Raw genomic sequence first — 15,000 nt, 5'->3', positions numbered from 1 at the left:
GAGAGGGTTGTCCATAAATATTAAAGAAAATATAATTCGCTAGGAGAAATAACTTAAGTTTGAAGTCGACAAATATCCTACTCTCTATCTATTCATGTACCCTAAATGCAGATTCTGCGATACATTTGACGAAACAATAGACCATCTCGTTTCCGGATGTCCTGTGCTGACACCAAACGAATACAAAAATCGCCACGATAGGGTAGGACAGTATATATATTGGAAGATGTGTAAACACTACAAATTCGACACTCTTGCTAACTGGTATGAACATCATCCTCAGCCAGTTGTTGAAGATAAAAATGTCACCATCCTCTGGGATTTTCCAGTCAACACTGACAGAACGATCAAGGCTAATCAACCAGACATAATTGTTAAAGACAGGGAAGAAAATACTTGCAGACTAATAGAAGTAAGCGTCCCCACTGATAACAATATATCTGTAAAGGAATTTGACAAACTTTGTAAATATAAGGACCTGGAAATCAAAATACAAAAGATGTGGAATCTTAATACAAAAACTGTTCGTGTTATTGTAGGTGCCCTAGGTATGATAAAAAAGGGATGTCAGAAACACGTAGACAAAGATTGTGCTAACAAGTACTGCCCACATCCTTAGAAAAATCCTATCAATGTAAATGTTTGTAATGTATTACATGGAAATATTTCTCTACTTCCCCTCCCCAAGCTTTCAGCTATATTTCAACAACTCTTAACCTTCACTTGCCCTAGGGCGCTGGGTGTGCCCCGGCAAGTGATTGCATCAAACATGCAGATTAAAAGTAAATGACAATAATAATAATAATAATAATAATAATAATAATAACTGCACTAAACTAAACGCAAAAGAAATAGACAAAGAAAAATCCCAGCAATGGTTAAGAAGCTCAGGACTCAAAGCAGAAACAGAGGGATTTTTAATTGCAGCACAAGACCAAAGCCTCCCCACCAGAAATTACCAAAAACATGTAATGAAAAGAAATATTACAAGTAACTGCAGAATATGTGGAGATGGACAAGAAACAATAAATCATATTATCTCTAGCTGCCCAGTCCTGGCTAAGAAGGAATATATTCACAGACATGACAGAGTTGGAACCTACATACATTGGAAGCTATGCCAACATTATGGAATAACAACAGAAAAAAGATGGTATAGGCACACACCAGAAAAGGTCACAGAAAACGAGAAAGCAACCATACTCTGGGATATGCAGATACACACAGATAGCGAAATTAAGGCCAACAGACCAGATATAGTTGTCAGAGATCATGAAGAAAAAAAAATGCTTTCTAATTGATGTATCAATACCGGCAGATGACAACGTGCCTCTAAAAGAAATGGAGAAACTCTCAAAATACGAAGACCTGGAAATAGAGGTAACTAGAATGTGGAACCTGAAAACAGAAACAATTCCTATCATAGTAGGTGCATTAGGCATGATAAAAAAATATTCAGACAAATACATAACAAAAACACCAAGACTTACAAACACATATAACATACAGACAATTGCACTACTAGGCACTGCACACATCCTGCGCAGAACACTTTCCATACAATAACCATCAGAGCATCACAACAAATCACAGCACATACCCAAGGCACACAGAGCTGCGCTCGGTAGTGAAGTGAAAGCACGCTATAAAAATAAAACTACTGAATAATAATAATAATAATAATAATAATAATAATATTATTATTATTATCCTTAGAAAACCCCTATCAATGTAAATGTTTGTGTTGCATTACATGGAGATATTTCTCTACTTCCCCTTCCCAAGCTTTCAGCTATATTTCAACAACTCTTAACCTTCACTTGCCCTAGGGCGCTGGGTGTGCCCCGGCAAATGATTGCATCAAATATGCAGATTAAAAGTAAATGACAATAATAATAATAATAATAATAATAATAATAATAGTAATAATAATAATAATAGTAATAATATTTTAGATGCAAATATATATATAACTCTGTGTGTGTACCCATGCTGCTATATATGTGTGCATGTGTGTGTCTGGGCGTGCGTGCGTACATGTGTGTGTGAGTGCGTGCGTGGATGGATACGGGTGGATGTAAAATAGCCAAATGTTGCACCGAGAGACGACTAAGGAAAATACTGTGAAAAGGAAAAATCACAAAGTGAAAGTGGACTCACTCAGCCTTTCATCATAATTTCGACACCTTATCGATAATATCGCGCCCTCCGTCGATGCTGTCAACTGCAAAATGCAGCTGGGGTATAAATGAATGATATGGGGGGAAAATGAGGGAAGGGCGTTAAAGAAGGGGATCTGTTGATGGAACGATGAAATATTTAAAAAGATGAACGAAAAAGGAGCATAAGTAAACATAATGACGGATCGTTAGCCACTACATATTCTTTATTTTCTCTCTTTGTTTCTTTCTGTGTTCCTGTGGAAGAGCGTAAACTCGAAACATTAAAGACTTTTTCACTTCCCGAGCCAAAAAAAAAAAAAAAACGAAGACAGGTGGTGTACAAAACAAACATATGTATTAGTATAACGGTCAGGAATAGAAAAAGTCTTTTACGTTTCGAGCCTACGCTCTTCTACAGAAAAAACAAGCAGAGAAACAAGGAGAGAAAAAATGTGTGTAGTGGCTAACGATCTATCATGGCTACCGACTTCGGACAGAAGGGTCACACACGAGGGGGAAGAAGTAGGAGAGATAACAAAGTAAAGATGACCCTTAACACGAAGGTGCGTGTATGTATAAGAGATTATGTATGTGCGTGTGAAAGAGGGGTGATGGTCTCGACGTGTGCGTGTATGTATATATATATATATATATATATATATATATATATATATATAAATTCAGATACCGATTTTCAATAAGCAACTATAACAGCACTGCTTTAACTTGCAGCAATACCGTGCGTCTTCAGATGTAATGAAATATAATTTCTTTATTACGTAACAAAAACTATAATGAAAATAAAGTATATATAGAAATTTACGATAAAGGTAGTTTAGAAAATGTATGTATATTTCTTGGATCATTTTTATTCGAGAGACAACAACAAGAAATAAGTTAATATAAAAGAATTTCACAACACAAGGAAACCGGTTTACACGGAACAACAACCTAGACATCTTAAGCTAGGTATATTTCCTCTCAAATTGATATTTATATTAAAATTCGAGCTAATAAATGCGTTTTATAGAGTGATTTACGGAGTGCTTGACTTTGAAGACTGACATAAGAATGCCAGATTATTGCAAAATATATAACTCTAAGGAAATAACTTCATTTGTCAGATTTGAAAAGCATAATGTCATATATTTGCACGATGTCGGATGCTTATAAACCAACGACATTTATTTTCCCTTAAACTTTAAAAATATCTTAGCTGTATTACTGAGATATATGAATTGACATTAAAACTCTGGATCGAAATCCGATTAGATTTTAGCTTGAAGGGATCTCATTCTGACATGTAAATATTAGTAATGTGACAGGTAAATTTGAGCAGTATATTTCTTAATACGTCGCTTGCACGGTTTATTTTATAGTATTCGTCCGAAAACGCATGTGAACCGAGGCGTAAATATAAGATCAAATCATATCATTGAAAATGTCAGGACACTAAGTATTACTAAGTATTACGTAAAACTATAATGTCCATAAATTCAGTGAAATATATCTAATATTTCTTCTCTTTTCAGACAGATACCACTCTATGATACAACGCTGTGATACAAACTGTGATACGACACGGACGCACATCAAATTACAAACGTGAAATACTTTGCAGAAGAATAGTGGATACATGGTATATGCATAAATATATATATATATTCACAATGTTTCAGACAGAAACAGTTCTTAAAGTTTCTTAAAACGGTGTATAAATAGAAACTTGTGTATATGTTTTTACATTAAAAAGGTGTCCATAACGTTAAAAAGGTGTCCATAACGGTATGTATATGCTTTCTCTAGTCGCTATGAATTAGCTTATTCTTTCAGCAATATAAAAAATGTCATTTTCGCGAACGTTAGAGTATAATTATCCAGATATTATCAGATAAACAAATTAGTAGAATTGCATTAATATATTTAATAAAAGCACTTCATGTACATACGTACACCAAATATTTCATCCTAACAGTCTATTAATTAAAAGCTAATTGGTCGAAATTTATTTTTTGCACTCATCAGAATTGGTCTGTTTCATAATTCCTTCTATATAAAATAAAACAAAACACAGAGTAAAGATATTTAGAAATAAAAAAAAAGTTATGTGAGCATGGATAATCAATAAACTAAACATTAAACTGCTAATTTCCATGTCACAATGAAAGATATTTTATTAGTAAGCATTCTATGTACATGCCAATCGAAAAATGTTTACACGTTTTTCTCTAATACATACATACATGAATATATATATATATATATATATATATATGTCTATATGTGTGTGGGAGTATATATATATATATTATATATATATATATATATATATATATATATGTATATATATATATATTAATATATATATATATATATATATATTATATATATATATATGTATATATATATATATATATAATATATATATATATAGATAGATAGATAATGGGATGAATGTCTGTGTATGTCGGTGTAAGAAGAAACTACATGCAATATTACTGCCAGTTTATATGATATTTTATAACATTTTTACTACTCCAAAATCAATAATGCGTATATATGTTATCATGAAGATGAATAGGTATAATGTCGGTGAATCTAGACTTACACCTTGGATATTCAAGTTCAATATATATAAATTTCTTTGATATCATATTCTTTAGTTAATTGTAGGGGCTTTAATTATGAATAAACTTGAAGTTATAAATAAGATATAAATTCAATCCACATTACTTTATGTAACAGTGATACTTACACGTGCATATATCCTCAAATTATATAGGGATACATGTGCAAATGTATAGTTACGGGAAGAGCTAACAAAGGTCATATACCCGTTGTATGACACGCAGATCATTCTTCATCGATATATCTTCTTTTACCGTCTTATACATTCTCCACGATTTGGACTGCAACACTGCTGTTGCACTAACCCGATTATCTATTGTGACTATCTATCTAAAAATATACGTTATAGTTCCGCAATTTAATGCTGAATAGCCTACTCGAATTCGTTTCAAATGTAGCACTTTAGCTCACTTCTATCAAATTGAAATTGCCTGTCGCAAAATTGCACGCTGCCATAACAACATAGATATCGAATTGACCATAGAACAACATGAAATGGCTTGCTCAAGAATACAGTGAATTCCCAGGCCCGGAATGGAAACCGTGATCTTGCGATCATGAATTCAATATCCTAATTTAGTTAATTAACGTCAAGTAGTGGAAATATATCTCGCAGAAATGTTTAAATCCCATATGTCGTATAAATGCCTCTAATAATCGTTTCTACTATAGGCATACGGCCTGAAATTTGTGGGGAGGAGCCAGTCAAATCGATTGAAGCCAGTACGCAACTGGTACTTAATTGATCGTCCCCGAAAGGATGAAAAGCTAAGTCGATCTCGGCAGAATTTGAACTCAGAACATAAAGACTTAATAATAAAAACTGAATAACTCACCTTATTTATTTGAACCGTCTTATATACAATCCAATGAAGCGAACTCAGGATTTACCCATGGATGAAATATATTGAAATTGTTTACCTCATATAGTCCCAGGTTATTCCTTACTATCCGATGCTGTTAGCCACAAATTGGATTATACTAGACTGTAAATTCTCTCTTTCCATCTTTCATATACCATATATATATATATATATAATCATATCAGATATTTATATATATATTTTTTCTCAAAACAACTTGTCCGACCGTCCCATAGGCCTGCCCTTTGACAAACAGTGTTTTAACCTAAGTTTGAGACACTGTAGGTACGTACATATATGTATGTATGTATGCATATATTTTATTTATTACACTATATATATATATATATATATATATATATTATATATATATATATATATATATATATATATATATATATATATATATATATATATATATAATATATATATATATATATATATATATATATATATATATATATATATGGAGGCGCAATGGCCCAGTGGTTAGGGCAGCGGACTCGCGGTCGTAGGATCGCGGTTTCGATTCCCAGACCGGGCGTTGTAAGTGTTTATTGAGCGAAAACACCTAGAAGCTCCACGAGACTCCGGCAGGGGGTGGTGATCCCTGCTGTATTCTTTCAGCATTCTTTCTTCTGTTGGCCTGCTCGCTTAGCCAGCGGGGTGGCGTCATTCGAAGGCTAAAACAATGCGAACACATTGTGACCAGCGATGTGTAACAACATCTGATGGTCTGGTCGGTCACGTGATCACGTGATATATATATATATATATATATATATATATATATATCGGCAGTGAATCATAAATCCGAGGGATAAGCATGCTCTAAGTAATAGAGCAGTAGAGTATTTAGATAAAGATAGAAATGGCCGATTTATGGGGCCACCCGTGAATACACGTCCATACAGGTCTTAGCTTCACAGCATTTCTTCAAACATTGAATCATTCGGCCTTTGGTCTGTATACATGTATACGGCCTACTTACACATTCTAGTTACAAATGAGAAAGTAGCAATTGAAATAAATGTCTGTATTCCTATGCTATAGCTCCTTCAGATTTTATCTGAAATGCATACGGTAAAATACTACGTGATATTGTAATGTATATTGCTTCCTTAGACTGGATCAACTTTAACTTGATCTCTCTTCAACAAAACGTACGATTATCATTTACTGTGACGTTTACTTTTGCTATTTTCTTTGTGAATATTCACTTAAATGTTTTCACTCTTTAGGAATCACATGTGAATTTTCAACTTTGGGTTATAGAATTACTTTGCTACTCTACTTGTTTGATTTGTCAGAATTCTACGTAAATGTGGAGAATAACGGTGTAATTTTACAAAACAGGCAGTGGTAGATTGTATTAGAACATCAAGATTTACTTGAATTACCATAAAAAAATATTGGCGATTTGTATTTCTTATATTTCTACAGACGTTACTTTTTATTGTAATTTTTTATTTCCCGCGTATTACAAGGGAAGAAAAAGCATTTAGGTGACACAAAGCTTTTCTTTTCTAATGAAGAATACGTGTCAGTATTAATTCAGTTTAAAGACGTGCTTATTTCAAGGAAAAATTATTCGAACATTTCAATTAAAAGCATAACGTGCAATGATGAGTCAGCAAATAATAGACAATATGTCTTTCTAATTGCTGTGCTTTCACTAACTTGCGATTCCAAGATAAGCACTCCAACCTACTACTGTTATTCGAGAATGTTTTCTGATTTGATTAAACGGTGAGCGGGCAGAATAATTAATTAGCACGTCGGGTAAAATGCCTTGCTTGCATTTCGTTCGTTTTCACGTTCTGAGTTAAAATTCTGCCGTAGTTGGCATTACCCTTCATCCATTCGGGGTCAATAAAATAAGTATCAGTTTAGCACTGGGGTCGATTTAATGGACTAACACACTTACCTCAAAACTACTGGCCTTGTAATAAAATTTGAAATCAATATTTTCTGCGTTCTGTTGAGGATTTCAAATATTTTGCATTTTGAAGTCTGTTAGTTTGTTGCTAAATTTCATGATTTAAAGAAACTTATATATTGTTTTAAATGAAACAGTACGATTGCTTTCGATCTTTCGCAGATGCAGCATCCTGTTCGAGCTTCTATTGGGAAATATGGAGGATGACCTCCCTTTGCAAATATCATAAGGGCACAGAAATTGTGTCTACGGACAGCTGGAGACGTGGATCTCCTGGGTCTAAAAGCGTCAGTAACACCCACCCCCAGTGGCTAGCCACATTCAGATGGCTAGTACACTTTACTTAAAGAATGGTTTGCTATAAACGACGGTAGTTATGTTTTGGTCAAAAATCCAGTTATTTTCTCCTCACACAAGAGTCTCGATGCAGTTACAAGATCTAATATAAATCACAGTCAAATTCCATTATTAACATATTTATTTAATCTGAACAAAAACAACAGCAGCAGCAAATTTACCTGATACAAATATTTCCCAATTAACACGAACAGCCATAAAAGAAACGACTCAGGCAGTATCATACACCAACCACGAAGAACAACTGTAGAAGTATTTATATATTTACATATACATACTTACATACATACATACATGAATGTTTACATACATACATGCTCATATATATGTGTATCTACATATACAGATGCCAACATACACAAGTACAATATACTCATAAAAATATTTATAATTAAGTATACATATGTACACATACATATTCACACACACTCTCGTAAACTCACATATATATGTATATATGTATATATACACACACACACGCACACATATAGATATAGATAGATTGATAGGGGCATGGCTGTGTGGTTAGGGAGTTTGCTTACTAGCTACATGGTTTCGGGTTCAGTCCCACTGCGTGGCACTTTGAGCAGGTATCTTCTACTATAGCCCCGAGCCCCCGAAGCTTTGTGATTGAATTCGGTAGGCGGAAGTTACTGCCGTGTGTGTATGTGTGCGTATAACTGCTCAGTGCCTCTCCGAGAGAGAGAGAGAGAGAGAGAGAGAGAGAGAGGAGATAGATTGATGGGAATATACATACACATAAACACCTATGTATGTGTGTATTTGCGTGTGAGTATACACGTCCTGGTTTTAATGCATAGAGAAGACATTAACAGACTGTATAGCCGTGATCTTGCACAATAAGAAAATGTTACATATAAAGAGCTGATGCAATAGATAAGTATTATGCTCAGGTAAAACAGGATTGCTGCCATGCATAAAAACGTTAAGAAAATGCTATTCAGGAAAATGGCATGTATTAAACGTCAAAGCATTCCCATGAAATAAAGGAATCAATGTAAGGTTAAACGTTCAGTATTTATTTTCTCTTGTCACTTGTGAGCTTACTTGTGTATACGGAATTTGGAAGATCGTAAATTCAATCATGAATTCTGACGTTATGTGCCAGTTGTTCATGCAGAAAATGTTGGATTATTCAAAACATCTGACAAACTCTTCGCTATTAATAAGCTGTTCAGTTGCTTGTACTTATTCACGGTTTCTGTATAGAATATTATTTGCGTAATGTCTAAAGTGTAAATATTGGAAGAGAAAAATATGCTTTCGAATAGACAGTTATTCCTCGACTATCGCAGGTGTTACGTTCCAAACTGCACCTCCACTGCGATAGGTGAAAGTCCACGAAGTAGAAACAGTACTGTACTGTATGATTTTTAAAATTATTTTTATAATTTGTATATATCAGGTTGAGTATAAAACAAGCAACGTTTTGAACTATGACGAAATGGCACCGGATTCTTGCAGAGTTTTGAATTTCCTTTAAACATTTTTTGGCAATTGTCATATAATACAGACATAGACTTGCCTAAATGCATCAATAAAATAACATTGATAATTTTTTCACCGTTGTTACAATAATCTGAAACGGAATTGTCAAAGCGCGATATTCGAGTAATTTTGCTACATAACTTCAAAAGAAGACGTAAAACAGCTGAAACTGCTCGCGATATCACCGAAACGTTTGGTGAGAAAATGACCAGGCAGTGGTCAGCTTGAATATGGTTTAAACAATTTCGCAGTAGTGCCCTGAGTGTTGAAGATCGTCATCGATGGTGGACAATTAAAGACCGTCGTTGAGAAAGATCCACGTAAAACCACTCGAGAACTGGCAAAATAACTTCAATTTAGATAGAAAACTGCCTACAAAATTTGCATGCCATTGGAAAATTTTAAAAAATGATTACGAATCACATGCTCTGAATGAAAATAAGAAAATGTGTAGATATGAACTTTGCTCGACGCTTCTATTTCGTAGCCAGAGCGGTCCAGTTCTCGGCCGTGTTGTATACCTGCGATGAAAAGTGGATTCTGTACAATAATAAAAAAAGAGTTCTTCTCAGTGGTTGGACCAGAATGAAGCACTGAAAACATAAACTAACCATCAGTTCCTCAAAAAGAAGGTTATGGCGACTGTTCGATGGTGTACTGCTGGACTCAATCACTATAACTTCTTAAAACGTATAAAAAAACATTACTGCAGAAACAGATTGCCATGAAATCGCCAAAATATGTGAAGAACAGCTAATCCTCTGTCTCAGACTGGTCAACAAAAGAGGGCCAATCATTCTTCATGACAATGCACGACCACACGCTTCACTAATGATGTTCCAGAAGTTGAGGGAACTTGGCAATAAAGTTCTTCCTAACTCAGCTCATTCCCCCGATATTTTCCTACCGACTACCACTTTTTCAAGCACTTAGATGGTTTCCTGCGGGAGAAGGAGTAGTTCAAAAATCAAACCGATGCTGAAAGTGCGTTCAAAGAGTTCATCAACTCCAGACCTCCATAGTGATACTGACTAGTGGCCTAGTCATTTAATGCATCTAGCAGTGCATTAACTGTTTATAAATTCCATCCAAGGATTATACTTATATATGTATATATAAATTTAAAATGATTTATGATTTTGTAATAAAATTATTCATATAGGCGTAGGAGTGGCTTTGTAGTAAGTAGCTTGCTTATGAGCCACATAGTTCAGTGTTCAGTCCCACTGCGTGGAACCTTGGGCAAGTGTCTTCTACTATAGCCTTGGGCCGACCAAAAGCTTGTGAGTGGATTCGGTAGTCGGAAACTGAAAGAAGCCCGTCGCATATACGTATATATATGTACATGTGTGTATATGTTTGTGTGTCTGTGTTTGTCCCCACAGCATCGCTTGACGACCGGTGCTGGTGTGTTTACGTACCCGTAACTTAGCGGTTCGGCAAAAATGACCGATAGAATAAGTACTAGGCTTACAAAGAATAAGTCCTGGGATCGATTTGCTCGACTAAAAGACGGTGCTCCAGCATGGCCAGAGTCAAATGACTGAAACAAGTAAAAGAGAATACATACATACATACATACATATAGGTATATGCACGCGTGTGTGTCAATCATTTTTCTCATTTACATATAGACTTAATCTTAAACAGCCGTCTGCTTAGTAGCAAGGTTGTAAAGGAGAGGATCTTCTTTTGTGCACTATCTTTCAAAATTTAAGGTCTTGCATATTTGTATTGACTCAAATATCGTGTTAATGTGTAGCATAGGAAATAAAGAGACGCCCTTACATCTTCCAAAATTCAAATTTAAACACAAGGCAGAGCTCCAGCATGGCCGCAATCAAATGACAGAGACAAGTAAACGAACAAAAGAATACCTTGCTCCAGGCGATTTGGGATGTATTATGTTGCTCCAATAGCAATAGGTATATAACTGAAACTGTATCTTGGTGAGAGGATTTATAAACTTCGTATCAATGGCCAATAGATATTCCTAAGTAATTATATATGTATGCATGTGTGTATGGCATAGTGATCATATATTCATTATTAAATATTTATTAAAGTGGCAAACTGGCAGAATCGTTAGCACATCGGGCAAAATGTTTGCGGCATTATCCCTTTGAGTTCATGTTCCACCGCGGCCAAATTTGCCTTTCATTATTTCGGGGTCGATAAAATAAGTACCATCTGAGTACCGAGGTCGCGGAAATCGCACTTTTCCTTCCCCCAAATTTTAGGCCTTGTGCCCATAATAGAAAAGATTATTAGATATTTACTGAGCGTCAGAATGGCATAAGCCAATGCAAGTGATACTATTTTCTTAAAATTTGTGCAATGTTTGAAAACATTGGCAGATATAAACTGGACGTTAACAATAGTAAACTTAGCACTGTGTACAACAGTAGCTTTAAGTTGACCCGGCAATATATACAAGTATGGGTTCACCGTTGTGCACATTCAGAAGAGGGTGTGAAAAATTGTGTTGTAAACGGACCGTTTTCATTAGCAACTAAAATGAACGCTATTAATGTTAATAGCCAATCGAAATCCGCATGGTATCCACTCTAACATTTAGATGATATTGAATGAAATGAAGATCGACTGATGAGTAAAATCTTTGAATATATTTTAACTGTTATTATTATGAAATAGGATACTATGGAAATTTATATCATTGCTGTAGTTTGCGGCATAGTGAAAAGACTATCGATTATATTTTACCACCAATCAAGCGCTAATATAATAAAAAATAATGTATTTATTTATCTCGTATTGCATGTAAGCAAACATTAAATGGAGTATTGCTCCTTCTGACATTTTTATTAATATTGGTAAAAAAATATAAAATCTAATGAAAAAGATGTGCCATTTTGAACTCTGAAATAATTCCTTTTACCGTGAGTAGTTTTCATTCAATTATTTTATTCATTTTACAAAGTAATATACAAGATAGAAAGAGCAAATGTGCAATTGACTGAATCGAATACATACAACTCGCTTATTTCTATTTAATGTAATTATCAAATAGAGTATTTGTAAATGCACAAGTAAATGCACAAAAACAAAATATCAATGCAGCTGTTTATTGTATTCTAGTATGCTAAAATTCACTAGAGGTCAACAATTTAATATTTAAGGTCTTCAAAAAATCCTATCGATTTCTAAAAACGATTATCGCGGAATATTTCAATGTTAATTTGATAGCAAATTATTTGGAATGTCACAAGAACATAATAGCATATGGATAAATATGTGTCATATGGTGTCATAAGGATTAAAAATTTAGAACAGCATTGTTGAATGATTACTTAAACATGTTACTGCATTTTATTGTTCGAAGTATTAGACATTATCTTAACCACTTAACCAATAACAATTCCGATACTGTATGGGATTTATTAGTGGGTTTTCGGGCTAAATTTCACGATTTTTTATATCCCCTTTTCAGGAATAGCTTGACGTTTTAGTGAAACGTCAATGGCGTTAGAGAGCATAACGCTTAAACTTGTATTTGAGAAAAAGTTAGTAGACATAGAGGACTGAAAGCCACCTAAAGAGTTGATTGTATCATGATAATTCACTCCGGATATCAAAATGCCGAAATCATGGCTGCTGATCGATGCCCTGTAGACACGGCAAAGACTGTAAGATGTGACATGGACTGCCCCACCGAAGATTATAAAGCTGTGGCCATATGGGTCACAGCAGACGTTCTTGCTGTGTCTGCAAGTCAAACGTAATCCCCACATCTTTGAACATGGAAGTAGTCTCAATAAAAACGGCTATGTGAAGTTGCTGGTGATTGTGGTCAAGCCCTGGTTGGAGACGATTGCTGCTGGAAGAATACATATGCGGCAGCAGGATTTGAGTCTTTGCTATACTTCAGGAAAGTTTCAGAAATAACTCCCTGGGAATTACTACGACTTTACTATCCTTAATATCTGCCCTCCTAATTTACCTCATTATAATCCCACAGATTACAATGAGAGGGACAACTTTGAGAAAGACACCAACCAGTAACATGAAAATCGAACTAGTGTTGTAAGACGAAGTAGCTGTTCGGAGATCTCTCCACTAACACAGTAAGGGATGCATGCTCCAGGTTCTGCACCTATCTTGAAGCCGTGATGTAAGCTGAGGTTGGCTACTTTGAATGAAGCCTCCTCTCTCGACCATACACTTGTTGATATTTTTTAAAAATATTTTTAGAAATACGTTTATTTTGGGATGGGGCATTGTCTTTTCTTTTCTTTTCTTTTTATGCAATATCATTTTTTGTCAAATTCAGTCTGAGGATCATGTGCATTTCCCGATGAAGTATTATCACAAATATAAATTTATAAATATGCATTTAGATATTCGCTTGTAAATAATGAGAAAAACTTAAAACTCCCAATAACAAAGAAGTATATTTCTCTCTAATTTCCTGCACTGAAATTACAATTGTCAACAACGAACATATTGAAAAGGAAGGTATTACACGTGGAATAAGCAACTGAATAATAATCTAATAAATGAAATGCTATGAATTCGAGGGTCACAATGATTGATAGATCCACCGTTCAAATTTTGCCGAAAAACTTTATGCAAAAATGTAAATTATAACGCATCAGGAATAAATTTAACTGCACGAATCTCATATATATCGCAGGGCATGCGTAAGATAGAGTAACGGAGCATTTCTCGAATACAATCCAAGGGTATGGTGTCGGGTTAAGACACGCAGTTTTTCAAGACCTAAAGTATTGAAAATATATGCCACTTTTCTCTTGAACTGAGTTAAATCACACTTACCTGATCCCTAATATATTCTTCTACCTATCTCATTACATTTCGTCTCCTTTTCACATTACTTTTTTTCCTTTTCTTATTTGACATCCGACGAATTAGTACACTTGCGTTTCGGCTGCAGTACACATAAAGAAGCCTATATTGCTGTTTAGTTTTCCTAACGTCGTACAACAATACATCTCTCTCATTCAAGCCTTACGCTCAGTCCACCACAATTTCTCTCAGAGCTGCATTGTCAAACTGGTGAATGATTTGTCACAGCCACAATTCATGTTTTGAGCTTCAGTGGTTTGATTCATTGAAGAGAAGTAATAGTATATTTAGGCAGCGTTTAATCGATATATGCAAACGTTCATGTTTTTCTCTTTGTCTTCCAATAAACAACACTATTATATCTCAAAAATTTACTAAGATTCTACATAAATCTTAATCCATCCCAGAACAAAGCACAAGAAACAAAACACCAGATAGAAGTCCCTCTGCAGTAAAACAGGCTGGAATTAAGAATGAAACGATGAACGATTGAAGGTCGTTAGCTATAAACATCTATATGTGTCTCACACTATTCTTCTTTCTTCGTCTACATTAATGCATCCACGCTTTAAGAAAATCTTCCTTTAGCAATATATACATAATGCATTTTGGATATCCACATTTTCTTAGAAAAATTTCTTTAAAGAATAATACTCGCAAAAAATTAGCTTACGCTATCAAATATTAACGAATAGTACTGTATTTCTTTATTGCT

At 34.5% G+C, this 15,000-nt stretch overlaps 1 protein-coding gene across 5 annotated transcripts in view; it reads left to right on the top strand.

The window, feature by feature from the left end:
* LOC115209755 (FMRFamide receptor-like) overlaps positions 1-15,000 on the top strand; it is a 624,942-nt gene that overhangs the window by 581,720 nt on the left and 28,222 nt on the right. For 2 of the 5 annotated variants that reach the window (XM_036500920.1, XM_036500919.1), the window contains exon 4: positions 3,695-3,801. The exons of 1 other annotated variant lie outside the window; for it this stretch is intronic. The gene's annotated coding sequence lies outside the window, so the exon portion shown is untranslated. Of the gene's footprint in view, positions 1-3,694; positions 3,802-15,000 lie in introns of those variants that run through there. 2 more of the 5 variants (XM_036500921.1, XM_036500922.1) reach the window with 2 other exon arrangements.

The sequence above is a fragment of the Octopus sinensis genome, linkage group LG3, assembly GCF_006345805.1.
Source record: "Octopus sinensis linkage group LG3, ASM634580v1, whole genome shotgun sequence".
Taxonomy (NCBI): domain Eukaryota; kingdom Metazoa; phylum Mollusca; class Cephalopoda; order Octopoda; family Octopodidae; genus Octopus; species Octopus sinensis.
This window is presented reverse-complemented; position numbering and strand designations above follow the sequence as displayed.